Below are 15,017 nucleotides of genomic sequence, written 5' to 3'. Positions count from 1 at the left end.
AGAGAGCACCCAGATCCTGTGTCCTTTTGCAGCCCCCCTGGACCTTTTGCATCTTGTATTTCTCTGTTTGGTTTTATCTTCACTGCTTCCGTTGTGCCCAAGCTCATCCATAAACATACCATCCTGGCCCTTCATTAGGTGTATTAATTCTATATTTATAGGTCATTTGAGCCTTACTTGGATGTTTAAGATCACTTCATTATACTTAACAGAATTTGAATAAAGAGAATGTATTTAGACTGTGTATTTCTTTTTTCTGCTGGTCTAGGGTTTATTTTTGCTTGCACATGCAGGCCACTGTTTCTCTGACCTCGTTTATGTTCTATTCAGTATCGTGTTGCGATCTGAAACGTCATATATTAGGGCCATATATTATGGTGTAAACGCAACATAGGTGATATTTTACAGATTAAATGGAGAAGAGACTGGCCACACGAGGACCCGCTGATTTAGGAGCCCAGCCCACCTCCTTGATTTAATTGAGGAAAATGGATTAGCAAGACTTTTTAAATTGCACTTACAAGTGAAATTCTGTGATGTATCTGTCTACTTTTCTTCCTCTTCTCCTCTTGATTTGGATCTGAATCTGTTGTGCCTTTTGTCTCTCTGAGGTTAGACCTCCATCCTCTGTGAGCACTTGTTTGGGGTGCTCCTGCCCTGAATCCCTGCATCCAAACCTCCAGCCTCTTGGCAAACCAGCCCTGAAGTCCATGTCTGTCTCCAGACCCACAAAGAATAAACTCTTTAATCATACACTTTAGCAAATCCCAACCCCTCCAACCTACTTGACCTTACCTCTCTGGTAAGGGGATTTGGCACAATGGCACAGCCAGGTGATCTCCTGTGGGCAGAGACCCACTGCAGCCTCGGTGCTCTCTGCCCACCTTTGTCCTGCAGCTGGCCGGAGGTTTCCTCTTCTATAGCTCGTGCATGTGTTGAAGGAAAGCATGCTCCTCCTGCAGCAGTCCTGGTTTCTTACTGTGCATGTATGGAGGAAACTTATGGGACCAAATTATATTTCTCCTAAATTTGAGGTCGTTGGACTTTAGATTCCAAACTGTAACCCTGAGACAGGAGCAAAACTTACACAAACTCTGTTCTGAGTGTGGTGCTCACATCTCCTGAATAGGAAGGGATGGGTATGTGGCTTGGTGGTTTCAATGGGAATCACCCCTACATAATCTACTGCTTTAAATTCTTGTTTGAAAAGCCCAGAAACTGTGAGAAGAGAAAACAAACTGATGCCTGAGTTCCCACAGTTTTACTGGCAGAATATCAACATTGCATTTTATGCAGTGTACATGCTGCTATGGTACTGAGATAAGCAAAAACTCTGTGATTTCCCTGCCTAGCAGCTCTCTGATGCTCTTGATTTTGTAAATCTTTTTATTCTATAATATGTGATTGGAAAAGGCCACCTCGTTGATGAGAAAAGCCACAGTAGGAAACAACAATAATGTGTGCTTTCTGTCCAGCTTTGTATCTAAAGCTCTTTTGTGCCTGGATTTAAAAAAAGCTGCTTTTATTATTTTTGTGAGTTTTATCTCTTCAGCTGGTCTGGAGACAGCGTATTAGTCAGATGTGTGGGTAGTGAATTACCCATGATGTCAAATTCTGTGTTGTTAATTAAAAATACATGCTTTTGACATATTAAGCATCCATTAAAAGCACCATCCTTTGTCTGGAGAGGCACTGTGCATTGCACTTTAGAAATGGGATGCGCTGACAAGACATGAGGGCTAGCTTGCAGAGGGCAAGACTGGGTAGATTAAATGTAAAGAATGGAACTGTTGCTTTGGATTATGCGTCTGCTTTTGCTTATCTCCCGAGGAATAGATCTCGAGGGCTTAGCTGGCTGTCTGGGTGAGAACTAGCGGGTGAAGTACTGCCATTTTTTCACTGACTGGTAAAATTGTTTTTCTGATTTGATCAGCATAGTGCAGCACGGTGTCTGTTGGTTAGCGTATCCTTATAGCTGGAGGTTTTCAGGGAGATGGGAAATAGTATTTATTTAAACTTCACGTGACACTGCTAAAATGAGCAATATTTATTCTCCCACAGGCTATATTTCAGAGATGCATTTGAATGGAAACTTGCAGTGCTGTAGTATTTCCTTAGAACTGAAAGTTAGGTTTCATTTATTTAAGAAGCAGGTATTAAACATACCCTTAATTCATGCAAAATATGTCAAGCTGTTATTCCTTAACACCTAAAGAGAAGTGATAACAACGTCCTTGGCCTTGGTTCAGGACCTCAGTGTGCATCTGAAAGCCTGGCTCGGGTGCGATGGGTGGCTGGTGCCTGAACCAGAGGAATCTGCATCCTGGGAGGGGCATCCCTCTGCTTTCCATGTGGCTTTCAAAATGTTTAGTTTCTTTCCTTGCTGGAAGTGCTGCAGCTGTGGTTCAGGGCCCTTAGCAGCAGGGGTTTGGGTGCTGGGCCCCCGCTCCCTGCACCCTCGTGAGCAGAGGCGCATCCCCAGGGTATGCTCTTGGAGGCTGGATAGATCAGGGCATCTGCACTGGGCACAGTCTATAATGGAGGTGTGCTTTTATTTACTACTTTTTCAGAGAAAAATCATGAAGTAAAAGGACAACTTACAAAGGACAAAAAAAAGGAAAAAAAAAAAAAAGAGAGAGACTGAATTGTAATTACCCAGGAAAAGGGTTGTCTTGTTGCCCATCTATAAAGCCCAAGCACAAAGGAAAGGGACTTCTCTGTTCCAAGCAGTTATACCAAAGAAAATGGTAAAACTGTGAAAGCAAGAGTGCTACTAACGCGCTGGTGCTCTGCTATACAGCTGGATTTTCCTGGGATTATTATGGGCAACCATAGATTTCTTTCATTTTGAAACAGAATAGAAAATAGGCAAAATTTTTTATTAATATGGATAAATTTGAGTCAGCTGTGACATTTCTTTAAAACTGGTTTTAGTTTTAATGGGTAATTCCAGAGTCCTGAGTCTTTTTTCAGCCCATGAGGTAGTGCACATAGAGCTTTACATTGGTATGCAGGAAGGAGCTGCAGGTCTGCATTCGTGACAGTCTATTTAAAACCTGCAAGAGAAGGAGCCTCCTGAAACAAGGTTATGCTATTCATTTGCCATTCAAGTATTGAGAAATTGTATCTGCCACCTCCAAAAAGGAAACAGAAACCCCCGCCTTACCTTGAGTTTGCTCATAATGATTCTGAACAAAATTTGTTGCTTAATTTTGATATTGAATTTAAATTGACCTGTTAATAAAATATGAAGACTTAATATGTGTAACTGATTTAATTCAGAATGGTCTATGATTATCTGCTAAAACTATGCAGTGTTGTATAGATATGGCTATTGTGTTTTATAGTTAATACTTAATGTACCCAGAGTGAATTTTGGGAAGAAAGCTTTTTGAATGGCAAAACTTTATATTACTTGAATGGACATACTTGTATGTGGGAGGTCTAAAAATTTAGTCTCTCATTAAATATATTAGAATTAGATGGAAAATATTTTTGTAGTTTTAAAGATACTACCGCTGTTCGGGGTCAATAATATTGGTAGTGCTAGGTTGGATGTGGTGGCATACTGGATGTGGGGATGCCTAATGTATCATGTCATAGTCCCAGATTTTAGAGAGAGTTCTCAAAAATAGCATTAAAGTAGGGCAGCTCATTGCCATCTCCTTCCCTGCACTGTCCTGCTCTTCCCAGCTTGCTCACCTCTCGTACAGGCGGGTGCTGCTGTAGACGTGATGCTGTTATGATGTGAGAAGCAGCCTTGTACCCAAGCAGGCTTTGTGAGAGATTTTGGGCAGTTTGTATATGCTGGTCAGGGGATGGCCACAGCGATCCCTGCTTTGAGAGCAAAGGCAGCCCTGGGTCCCACAGAGATGCTCTAACAGTCCAGGCGTCCAAGAGCAAGTATAGCAAAGTCCTGCTGTCGTCTCACTGCCTGTAACCAGATCAGGAAATCTTTCTTGTTTCTATAACTTTCAATAATGCCCACCACATTCATTGACATCTCTTGCCTGACGAATGCCTAGCGTAACAGCCTTTTGTTAAAATGTCTTGTGCAGAGAATGTTTTCTTGCTGGTCGTGGAGGAACATGAGGCTTTCCTGGAGCATTTCAGATTTCTCTGCATTTTTAAAGGCGCAGGTCCCTTGCAGCTCTGGGTCTGGAAAGATTTGTGTGGCTGGAGCCTGAAGACTTGGATCTCAAGTGTTTTCCCCTGGTTCTCAGTGTCTCGAAGTTCACCACAAAGGCTGTCCCCTTCCCTGCCCTTTGCTACAGTGAAATATTTCCTGTAGCTTTTACAGAAAGGCTGCACATCCCGTGTGGTTCACCCTGCATTTTCCATGATCAAGTCCACTATGATATTGCTGTAAATGCATGAACCTGCAGACAGTGTGAACCAGAGGTCTCCGAAGCCTGTGTAGAAGGGCCAGGTATGAAAGCCTGGTGGTACAAATATCACAACTCCTGAATGAAACAGAATGATGTTAGGCAGAATTTAAGAAAGGAAGTGGGAACAATATTAAACTTATCAATGCACTGGAAGAATAAGAGCCCAAGAAAAAAAAGATGACATTTGGTTGTGGTGTTGGACAACGAGTATGAGCAATGCCTGATAAGGCGGACAGCTCTGAAGTGCAATTCCAGTCTGAAAAATTGCCTTGTGATAGTGAAGGAGTGAGGTTCGAGGTGGCGTGTATCAGTGGTTTTCAGCATAAATGTTTTTCTAACTGCCATCCCTGGAAATGCAGCCTGAACTCTCAGCAAGCTCCAGCTCAAGCCATTAATAAAATGTGACACCTCTTAATTTCAGTAGCAGTGGCTTAGTGGTGACCTCGGGGGTAGAGCAGATCTCCTTTCAGTCTCAGCTAACCACTCAGAAAACCACAGAGTTTGTGGAAATAAAACTCAGTAAAAACTTATTTTTGTCACTGATGTCAGCGGATAGCGCTTTGAATGCATACAGGGAGCAGACCTGCTGAGTCAGGTAGAGCCTTTTTACAAAATCGCTTTTCAGAGGAAAAAGTATGTTTTGAGAAGATGTAAGAATTCCATGAAGATCCAAACTTGAGCGTGTGATTCAACCAGAAGAAAATATGCGGTAAAAAGAAGAGAGATAGATATGAAATGTAATGGGACTCCCAGCATGACTAGAGGCAAAAAAGCAAGAGCCACAATGTTAAAGCAAGAGCCAGAATGTTCTTGGAAGCTTGTTTCTGCACGCAGGGTAGATCTGCTACCATACAAACTGCTACATTCATTGGGAAAATGCCCTTTTCTATTTGATGTGAGGAGGTGCACGCTACTAAAAGTATTAGTGTTATCCATTTTTCTATAGTTGATTTTCGAGTGTAATGAGTAAGGAGTGAGACGCTGATAAGGAAAAGTGAAATGTTGGAAGCTGCAGCCACAAGCCACTTCAGACACTTGCGCCAGCGTGGTAAAATGTAAAGCATCTGAGTGAGTGGACTATGGGGTCATATGGACTGAAATGGGCTGGTTACGGGTTCAGTAACAAACGAGAATTTCAGAACAGATTCAGATAAAAGAAGGCAAAGGGGAGCAGCATCAAAGGGCTCCTCAAATCCAATATGTTAATAGTACTGCAGTAACATTAAGCTCTCTGGAAGGAGCATGGAGCAGTTGATGGGGCCTGGCTGGTGTTTGATATGGCAGGTAACTGCTGTGTCCTGTGCTTGGGGATTTCATTGAGCCTGGCGTTGTGTGCTGCAGTCCTGGCTTGGGGCACTCCTGGCCCTTCATTGCTTGTTCCTGTGTTCCCCTGGCCTCGAACCAGCCAGCACAACTGTTCATGCAGCTGTGCTGTGGGGCAGCAGATGGATTCAGCTTAACAAAAAACAAACAACCCTCCCCTACCTGCCGAAGAAACCAAAAATGCCAGGCAGAGGCCAGCTCCAGGAGGTCCTCCGAGAGGACCCTCCCCGGCAAGCTGGTGGGTCAGGAGGTGGTGGCAGGGAAAGCTGTGGAGGTCCACTGCAGTGAGAAGAAAAATGGGGAGCTCGAGGTGCAGGGGTGAAACTGCAGCATCCCAAGGAGGCAGCACAGGGGATGGAGAAGGAAAGTAGATGCCAGCACTTGCAGCGTCAGCGTGGCTGTACCGTGAGGCAGGGTTGCTTAGCAATAAGATGAGGCCTGTGTAGAGCAGCAGAACAAATAACATTCTCATAGCGACAACCTTAAAAACGTCCCTTTTTTTATATACTTTTGCTTCATCTGAAGTTAACACGTTGGTCTTGAAATTTGAGGGCCATCCTGAGGGACTCCAGCACTGTTAGATGCAGCAGAGCTCAGCCAGCGCAGCCCTCCGGCAGAGCACCCGTGGGGGGACCCTGCCTTCAGCGCCTTCCCAAACACCCCTGCACTCACCCCCCTGAAGCCTAGGGGCTTGCACCCGTCATAGGGCTGCTTTCTGGAGGGACCTTCTCTTAAATGGAGCTTCTCTTGAGGTGCCAGTGGGCACCCGAGCTCCCCTGCAAGTGCCAGTTTCCATCTCAGGTTTTTGGTGTTTCCGCTGCTCTGGTCGCTGCAGCTTGATTGCTGCTTTTTTCACTGAATACATTTCAGACATCAGTAGCACCCATTTGAAGTGTCCTTTAAATATTTGTGTGTTGAAAAACCATTGCCTGGATGCTCGTACACTATGGCATTTCCGTGGAGCTTTGAAGCATCTGGAATTGGGGCAATTTAGGAATACCAATATCCCTTCTGGCTTAACAACCCATTTTTCCAATGTATCATGACAGAGGCTGTATGAATTGTGTTTAGGTAAATTGCTGTTTTGTAAGGCACTCTGTTTATATTATTCAGATGTTGTAAGTGTGGAACTGCAAGCTTTGTTTTCTTGCGTCGTAGCAGAGATCGTAATGGTCCTCCAGCGTCCTCTGAGCTGTAGAAAAATCTAATTAAAGGAAAAATACTTTACCGTGCACGTACAAGATTCACAGCAGAACTACTTAATGTCTTTGGCGTTTGGCTTTTTCTTTCCTGATGCTTGGCAGAGCCTGTGCCCCCTGGGGAGACACTTTGCCCCCCTGTCCTGGGGGTAGGAGTGTGGGCAGGGCACGGCTCCTGCCTCCCCTGCGCAGGGCCGTCTGCAAGGCAGAGAGCCTCCAAGCAAAGCGCTGCTGCTCTTTCCATACCTAATCCCAGTTAACTTCCTTGGGAGTGTTTCTTTGCTATGTGTGCTGTGGTGTAATATTTAGAAAGATGTAATTAAAAAAGCATCTCAATTGATAATGTACTTAAATCAAAGCATATTATCCACAGTGCCGCCTTCTCCTGGAGATGATCAGGGAGATAGGGTGTTATCTGCGGCTGCCTGGGCTCGAGGGGGGGGATCACCCATGTGATGGTTTAGTCACTTGGCTACAGCCGCTAACAGCCTTCACCCCAATGCTGTCCCGTAGGAAAACCAGCTAATAGCAAAGTAGCTGGGGGCAGGAGGATTTCGCTGGTAATTGCATTGTAAGTCTGTGTAGGTCTGGAAAAGGAGAAAAAATAATAATCACATAAACCCCCCAAACCTGGAGGTTATGAAAAAGTAAAAAGGAAAGCCCAGAGATGGTGCAGCAGGGGCTGAGAACAAGCCAGGGGAAGAGTTTTTGGCTGAATGTGGGCTGAGCCTGTGGGTAATGGTGTGTTCAGGGGAAAAAAGTTGTGAATTGAAAACACTCTGAAAGCTGCTTCTGCCTGCTGACCCTCCCTGGCCAGAGCAGTACCCCGTTGGCTTATAGCAAGAAGCAAATGCGAGGCAAGCAGTTTTTGGTGTATAAATCTTTCCTGAGTGCCTTGTTCAGATATAATCAGTGTCTCTACACGGTAGAGTACATATCGGTACATATCTATATATCGAGTACATATCAGACACATGCACTGTATGCTGAGTGTCTTGTTACCTTGGCTGTAGGCTGTGCAGCATGCCCAGAACTTCTTCCTCTCAGGTCTCCAGTAGAAGGACCAAGTCTTCTCCTGCAGGGACAGAGGCACCTGTACAAAGCCTGTGGCTTTCATTTCCCAGTAAAACAGCTAGCTAGTCTTAGGAAAAGGTCTGGTAGAGGTGGTGTCCAAGGAACATTATCTATGTCGGTGGGAATAGGTGGGTCAGGACAACAGAATGTTTTCTACTCCTGATGAGGAAGGCTTAGATGTGGGTGATAGCTATCAGCTGCCCCTTTTGGTGGGGTAGAGGTGTCATTGCATTCACTGCAATAATGTGTCTCTTCCACACCACTGTCAGGGCCTGCGTAGCCCAAATCTAACTGTTTAAGTTGGGCTGGCTGGAGCATGGCATTCGCTGGCCACTGCTGGGACATAACTAAGACCTGCTGCCCATGCAGGGGGTGTTATTGCACTGGTGGAGGAAAAAGGCTCATCCCTGCAGCTGTGGCTGCTGTTAACTGCCAGCACCCTTCGTGGCCTGTGATTAACCCAGCCTTGCAATAGGCTTTGTTGGGATTATTTTGTCCTGTACCAATTAACAGTAATAAAAATCTTTGCTAGCCACAAAAATGCCTGTGAAGCAGAACCAGCGCCAGCTTTGCTGGAGGTTTCTGGACTTCCCTTCCGTGTCTCCCCTCGTGAGATTGCTGTCATCCAGAATCGGCAGCAAACCCTGCGATGTGTCCCTCCTGATGCAAGGCAGGGACTGGATTCCTGAGGAGGGTAGAATAGGTGGAGCAATTGTTTTTGTAGTCTATTAATAGAATTATTTTTATTGTAAATGTAAGTAAGTCCTTACAACATGGAAATTTAATAAGGCAGAAACATAAAGACATAGAATATATGTTTATATTTACAGATATGGTATTTTTAAGGTGTTTTAAAACTATTGTTTATTAGTACATATTGGTCTGAACCTATCTTTGAAATTTAAATAATTAAAAATTCAGAGTGGTGGAATTTGAATATAATATTTTACTTGTTCAGCACGTGTGAGGGCTCTTGGATCTCTTGTGATGATGGTCAGGAGTGTCTCTGAACTCTGGGGCTTGCAGAATGGAGAATTAGTGCCACTTAAGGCTCACCTGGATTTGTTTGGCATGAGTCCATGCCTGAATAAATCTTTGCTGGGAGAGCAAAGCTGGAAGAGCACCTTCTGCACTTTCAGAAGTGGCATATCAGCTCTCGGGGTGTTTGTAGTTCTGCTGGTTTATTTTGTGCATATATTCTGCTGGTGGAGATTTCCTGGGGTCAAGCAATTTTCTGTTCTTGAGTTCTGTAAACAGCTTGCTGTGCAATTTGCCTTTTTTAATTTCATTTTTTTGGAAGAATGATTGCTATGTCTGGATATTTCCTTGTTGTAGTTATTTTCTGATCACTAACATTCATTTGCTGTGTGCAGGGATTAATTTTCTGTGTTTCCTTTAACTGATGTACCACAAATGAACTTTGTTCTTTATTGCCAAAATCCTGTGAAACCATTCAAGGTGAAACAATGGAAAGAATACGTTCACGTGAATGCCGAACATCAGCAAGTGCAATGTTTTGGCCTGTCTCTCTAGCACACCTGTATCTCTTGGCTCTCAGGGAGGAGGTAGAAGGATGGACCCCTAATTGAAAAATTAAATGGCTTGTGTAGACTTCATTGTGTAGACTGATCTGTATTCACTGAAAATCAGATGCTGTTTTGTTTTACTAGCTGGGTGAGGTGTTAAATCTTGATCTTTTTTGCATGAAAATGTCCATGAAATTTTCCCTTGATTCAGGGTAGTTTAAAAAAAAAAAAATTTGAATCTATTAATTTTGAACTTGTGGTTTAAACTGCAAGAGCTGGATTTCATAGCTAATTAGGTTTATTATTATTGATAAATGAACAGCGTAGAAGCATAACCATGGATTGAGTAAGAGGAGTAGTATGTTTGTTTGTGTTAACGAGCCTGATACTGCAACGTGCTTAATAACTACAGCTCAGCCAAGCTGATTTAATAGCGGATCATTAAAGTCCATGGTGCTACAGAGCAACCCCATGGGACCGCAGTATTTTCTCATACCGTGACCTGATTCAGCCACAAAATGTTCAGGAGAATTTGTCATTGAGAACGCTTGTCTTTAACCTGTGGCTTGTTGTGAGGTGCCTACAGAGAGAACTTGAGATGCCTTGTTGCGAAGCCTGTTGCTACCTACCTATCTTGGTGGCTGTTGCAGATGTGAGAACTACAGATCTGGCTTGGGACATCTCTTGATCTCTAGAGACATACCTATCTGTATCTGTACTAGTAGAACCAGCAATGTATAGCTTGAAGAGTTCATCTCTCATTTTAGGATGCTCTGCTGCGTGCTTCCCACCAGGCAGCAGTTTGAGAGAGCCCGCACTCTGCCACGCTGTCCCCTGGGGCTGGGGACAAGGCTGCGCTCTCCCCAGCATCAGCCCAGGCATTTTGGACTTGCTTTGGGTCTCAGTGTGAGTAAAACACGTGCAATGGGTAATTACATGGAAACAAAGAGCTGGAGTGAGGTTGACTCTGGGAAGAGCTCTGCCACACACAGTATTTTAAAATGAGCTAAATTTAAGAATGAAGTGTGAAGCTAAACTTCTGCTCATGTGGTGCTTTGAAGATATGTTAAGCCCTGAGTAGTACTATGTCTCTGGAAAATGGATTTGGGTATTTCCTTTTTGTAAGTAGAATGCTCTCTGCAATTCGGTTTTCTGCTGTATAGTATATATCTTCCCTAATTCCTTTCCTTACAAGATGGCACTATTTTTAAATGAGGCTTTTATTTTCCTAATTAACCACGTAATCATTGCTTTTCTGTTTCTCAGTTTTGTTGATGCATTTGAAGGCGTCTCATTCAAGTTTTATTTCTGCCCTGGCTTTCCTTCAGCTTCCAGAATTACAGCTAACGTTTCATAGCCGATATAAAATTTCACTGCTGAAGACTTCTCCTTGAAAATAAGTCTGTTAAAATTTACCTGCGCAGTATTTGTATGGAAGGTAGTGAGCATGTCTCATTGCTTCAGAGCAGCTCCTGGTTTGGTTGATCAGGAGGAATGTTATCCTTGGAATAAAATGAGTTTTCTTAAATTCTCCTCCTCTCTTCTTGCTGGTCTAGAAGCCTCCCAGAGACCTTTCCATGTTAGCTATGGGTTTGCTGTAGACAAGAAGCAGCTCATCTCTCGACTTTCTCTTTTCGTTTACTCAGGAGTTATCCAGGCAAAATCTTCTCAACACCAGTATCACTTACCCACAAGATCATCCTAATTAGCCCATGCCTTTTTATAATAACACTACTTACAACAAGTAGCCCTCAACTCTTCACTGATTGTTTAAATTTTTTTTTTGTTGCTCAGGAAAAGAACCTCAGCCCGTGGGTTAAGTGCTGCTGTGCATTTTCACTTGTTTCCAGCTGTGCACAGCGTTGTGGATAATTCATAGCAGGCAGTGCCCAGAGCTGCTGCGGTGAAGCTGCTCAGCTGAGCAATGGGGTCAGAATGGAAAAAGGAGATCCCCAAAGAAGACAAGACATAGCAATATCCTTAAAGCCCCAGAAGTATTGTGTAGGTGCATGGATTTTGGGTGATTAAAAGGAAGGTAAAGATGCCAGAGCAGAAGGATGCTGGAAAAGCAGAGCTTAGGAACAGCGCAAGAAAGTTGATTACAAATTGGTGTGCCTTGTGCCATTGATGGAGAGATCTTACATGGGTGTTTGGAGGGTGCTGTGAGGAAAAGGAGATTTTGCGTGTTAAGGAGTTTGCTACAGGGAGAACTGATCTTCCTTTGGGAAAACTTAAGAAGGCTATTAATAGATCTCTTTTTTTTTTGTACTGGGGTTTGATATTAACTTCTAACAACTGTAGAGTACTTTGCAAAAATTGTTTTGAAAAATTTGACTGCATTCTTGACCTATCCTTTCCGCTGCTTTATCATGCTGTGATTTGTGAATAATGTATGTGACAAAAGCTGTTAAAATAAGAATGAAGTTTATGAATAAACTTCATAACTTTGCTGTGAGCAATATTTTTCTTCCTAACTGAAATTATCACTTGTCTGAGCATCCCTGGTTTCATGTTTGTAATAATATCACTATCTGCTGAGTTATTTAAGGCAGCGTTCCGGAGCTTAGCCCAGAGCTGTGACTTGGGTGCTGGTGAGCCAGGTGGTGAATGCTGGCCTTGGGAAGGCTGCCAACAGAGAGATACACCTTGCTGAGAAATGTCTTGGGAATCAATCAAACCATAAAAGAATCTCCTCTTTAACAAAAAGAAGTATAAAGGCATGAAATAAGTTGTTTTTCTCTCCCTGCTTTTAATGGTGTTCTCTTGCCCACTGTACCTATCTGCTCTGCGTTCAGGAAGACTATTTCCTCCCGTTCATTGGCAATGACCCTCCCTTTCTCTGAGCACTCAGTAGCTGTTAAGATGTCCTACTCCAGGCGCGCGGGAGCGAGCAGGCTCGTGTCTTTTTGGGTACATTTTGTTTATGCCTTCTTTCATGCCCTGGGGAGCATGGCTCTCTCCAGTCCTCCATCATCCCGGCCACCAGCATCACCTTGAGAAAAAGCAAACTGGCTTATGGAAAGACCATAAGGTAGCAATTGTTAAGAGATGCTTATTCCACCTGTACTTGCAAGGTAACTAATTGTCTTCAGGAATAAGATGTGCCCCGTATGTGTGTTCTACCCAGAAATGACTGGAAGTGTCTGGTGCCTTCCCAGGAAAACGTGTGTTTGGTGAAACAGAACCCAAAAACTTGAGATGTGGGAACTGCTGTAGGTCATGCACAGCATCCCCCAGAGGATACAGAATGTGATCTGTTTCTTCAGAGAGATTTTATATATATATATAATTTTTTTTTATTATTTTGAAAAATATCTCATTAAATATAGTGGCTGCTTCTGCTGTGGAAGTTCGGAGTGAGGCGGGCTGACACTATATAGGATAACCTGCAGCTGTTTGGGGAAGGTTTTCCTTGCCCCATGAGTGCATTGGGTGGAGTCAGAGCAATGACACTGTATGTGCTTTAGTATAATGTGCATGTACCTTGGAGAGACAGAGAAAATGCTCTAAGAAGTAGCTATTAGAAGTCTCAGTTGCCTTAAGTTAATAAAGTCATTAGCCTAACTGATAACATGTCAATAAAAAGAGCAGAATTGGGATGGGATTTTAAGATCAGATGTTGGAAGAATGGACTGGGAAGCGTGGTGGTGAGGCTCCTCGCTGGCAGTACCGCGTGGAATTAATTGGGGGCAGCTTTTGCCCACCTTGGCTTGATGGAGGGGCACTTGGTGCTATCCTCCCCTCTGGATCTGGTTATTTCACAAGTGACATCCAAGCAGCAGGCAGCAGAGTGATACAACACTGCCCTGTTACATCTGGTGGGCTGGTCTGCCTAACGGTTCAAAGGGGCCGTTTTCTGTCTCCTTGCTGACAGATCCTTGGTATTTTATTTGAGAAGAAATTGGATTTACTCTCCCTTAGGCAGGAACGGACGTATATCTGGAGGAGAAGTCTATGAAAGCATCTGTATTTTAAATTTCAAATACCAAACACGAGAAACCACTTGCAGACACTGCGATGCTGCTGTTCAGACATGGTGAAATCAGCCCTCGTACAAGGGCTGGCGAGGATGCTGGGTGGAGCAAAATTGTGCAAAAAGTCATCCGTGGGATGGCATTGCTCCTCGAGTCCTTGGCAAATGCACGCAGACAGCACAGGCGTGTGAGAGCTGCTCTGTGTGCTGTGACAATGTGGAAACAAAAAATGGTGACACTTGTTGAACAAGGTGTCTACCAGGATCCTGTCCTCAGCACCATTTGTCACCGCTGCTTGGCAGTGCATCGAGGAGGAGCTTGGCATATCAAAAATAGCGTGAATTCAGAAAGACGTGTTTTAAAATCACAGAGCAGCTAGGCAACAAAAAATATACAGTCCATACTAGGCTTCAGCTGTTTGTTTGGTGCTTCAGCCAAAACCAGCTTCGTTAGTCAAAATGAAATACTGTAGGCGGTTAATCCTAAACCCACCAGGGATCCTGAGCAAAATGGCAGCACGAGGCAGACACAGCAGTGTGGGAGCATCTGTTGCCATGCCAACCTCTTAATTTAAAGCTATCACAGAGCAGATGCTATCGCATCATAAATATAGTTTACCTTGTAGTAATGATGCTGTTCTAGACATTAAGTTTGCTCGTGTGAAGGAATGCTTGGGACCTGAAGTATGCAGAATAAATCAAAGTACTGTGATTAGCTGTATTTATCTTTCATGAAATAAGAATAAGGCTTCCTGCTTTGCATGAAAAATAGCGAGTTTCAGTTTTTTCTAGAACACACCTTTGCACATTGCTCACCTGGGTGCACCCCATCCCCACAGCAGCGTGCTCTGTGCCACTCATCACTGCTGCCCATCACTCTGGCACTCAGCTCCTTTTTTTGTTTGAAAGACTTTTCTGTAAATCAAGCTGACAGCCTGCGTATGGTGTATATTTGCGTGTTAGAGCTGAAAACAGACAACCTGACGGTGTGAGAGGTAGAGCATGGGAAAAGGCTCAGAGCTCCTGCTGGCAGGGGTTTGGGTAGCTCCAGGCACGTTCTGGGAAACCAGTGTTTTTATTCTGGCTTCCATTTTATTGTTTCTCATCCTGAGATGGTATTTTGGATATGAAAAGGCACAGGGACACATTTTAGATTTAAAAAAATAAATAAATACAAATCTCAAGATAGAGAGGAATGGCAGTGACTGGAAGGCCTGTGAAGGACAGGCACTAATTAAAGGTTGAACATGCAGTTGGAGCTCTGACAGATGTGGTCAGTCCTGCTGAGGAGCCGCTCAGACGAGAGCACAGCACCTGGCCAGTGTACAGGTTACAGAACGGCAGCTGTAAGCTTGTTAGGCGGATTAATTGAGGTTAGGTTTTCCTTCCTCTGTCCGTATCCCTGGTAGCGCTAGCCTGGTCACCACATCCTCTAGGGTCATGAAACGGTCAGCTGGGCATCTCCTCCATTTAATCAGAGCTGTCCTGAATTTCTCTGCTTTGCCTTTTCTGATCAGGTGCTCTTTGTGAGAAG

Source organism: Calonectris borealis, chromosome 8, assembly GCF_964195595.1.
Source record: "Calonectris borealis chromosome 8, bCalBor7.hap1.2, whole genome shotgun sequence".
Lineage (NCBI taxonomy): Eukaryota > Metazoa > Chordata > Aves > Procellariiformes > Procellariidae > Calonectris > Calonectris borealis.
This window is presented reverse-complemented; position numbering follows the sequence as displayed.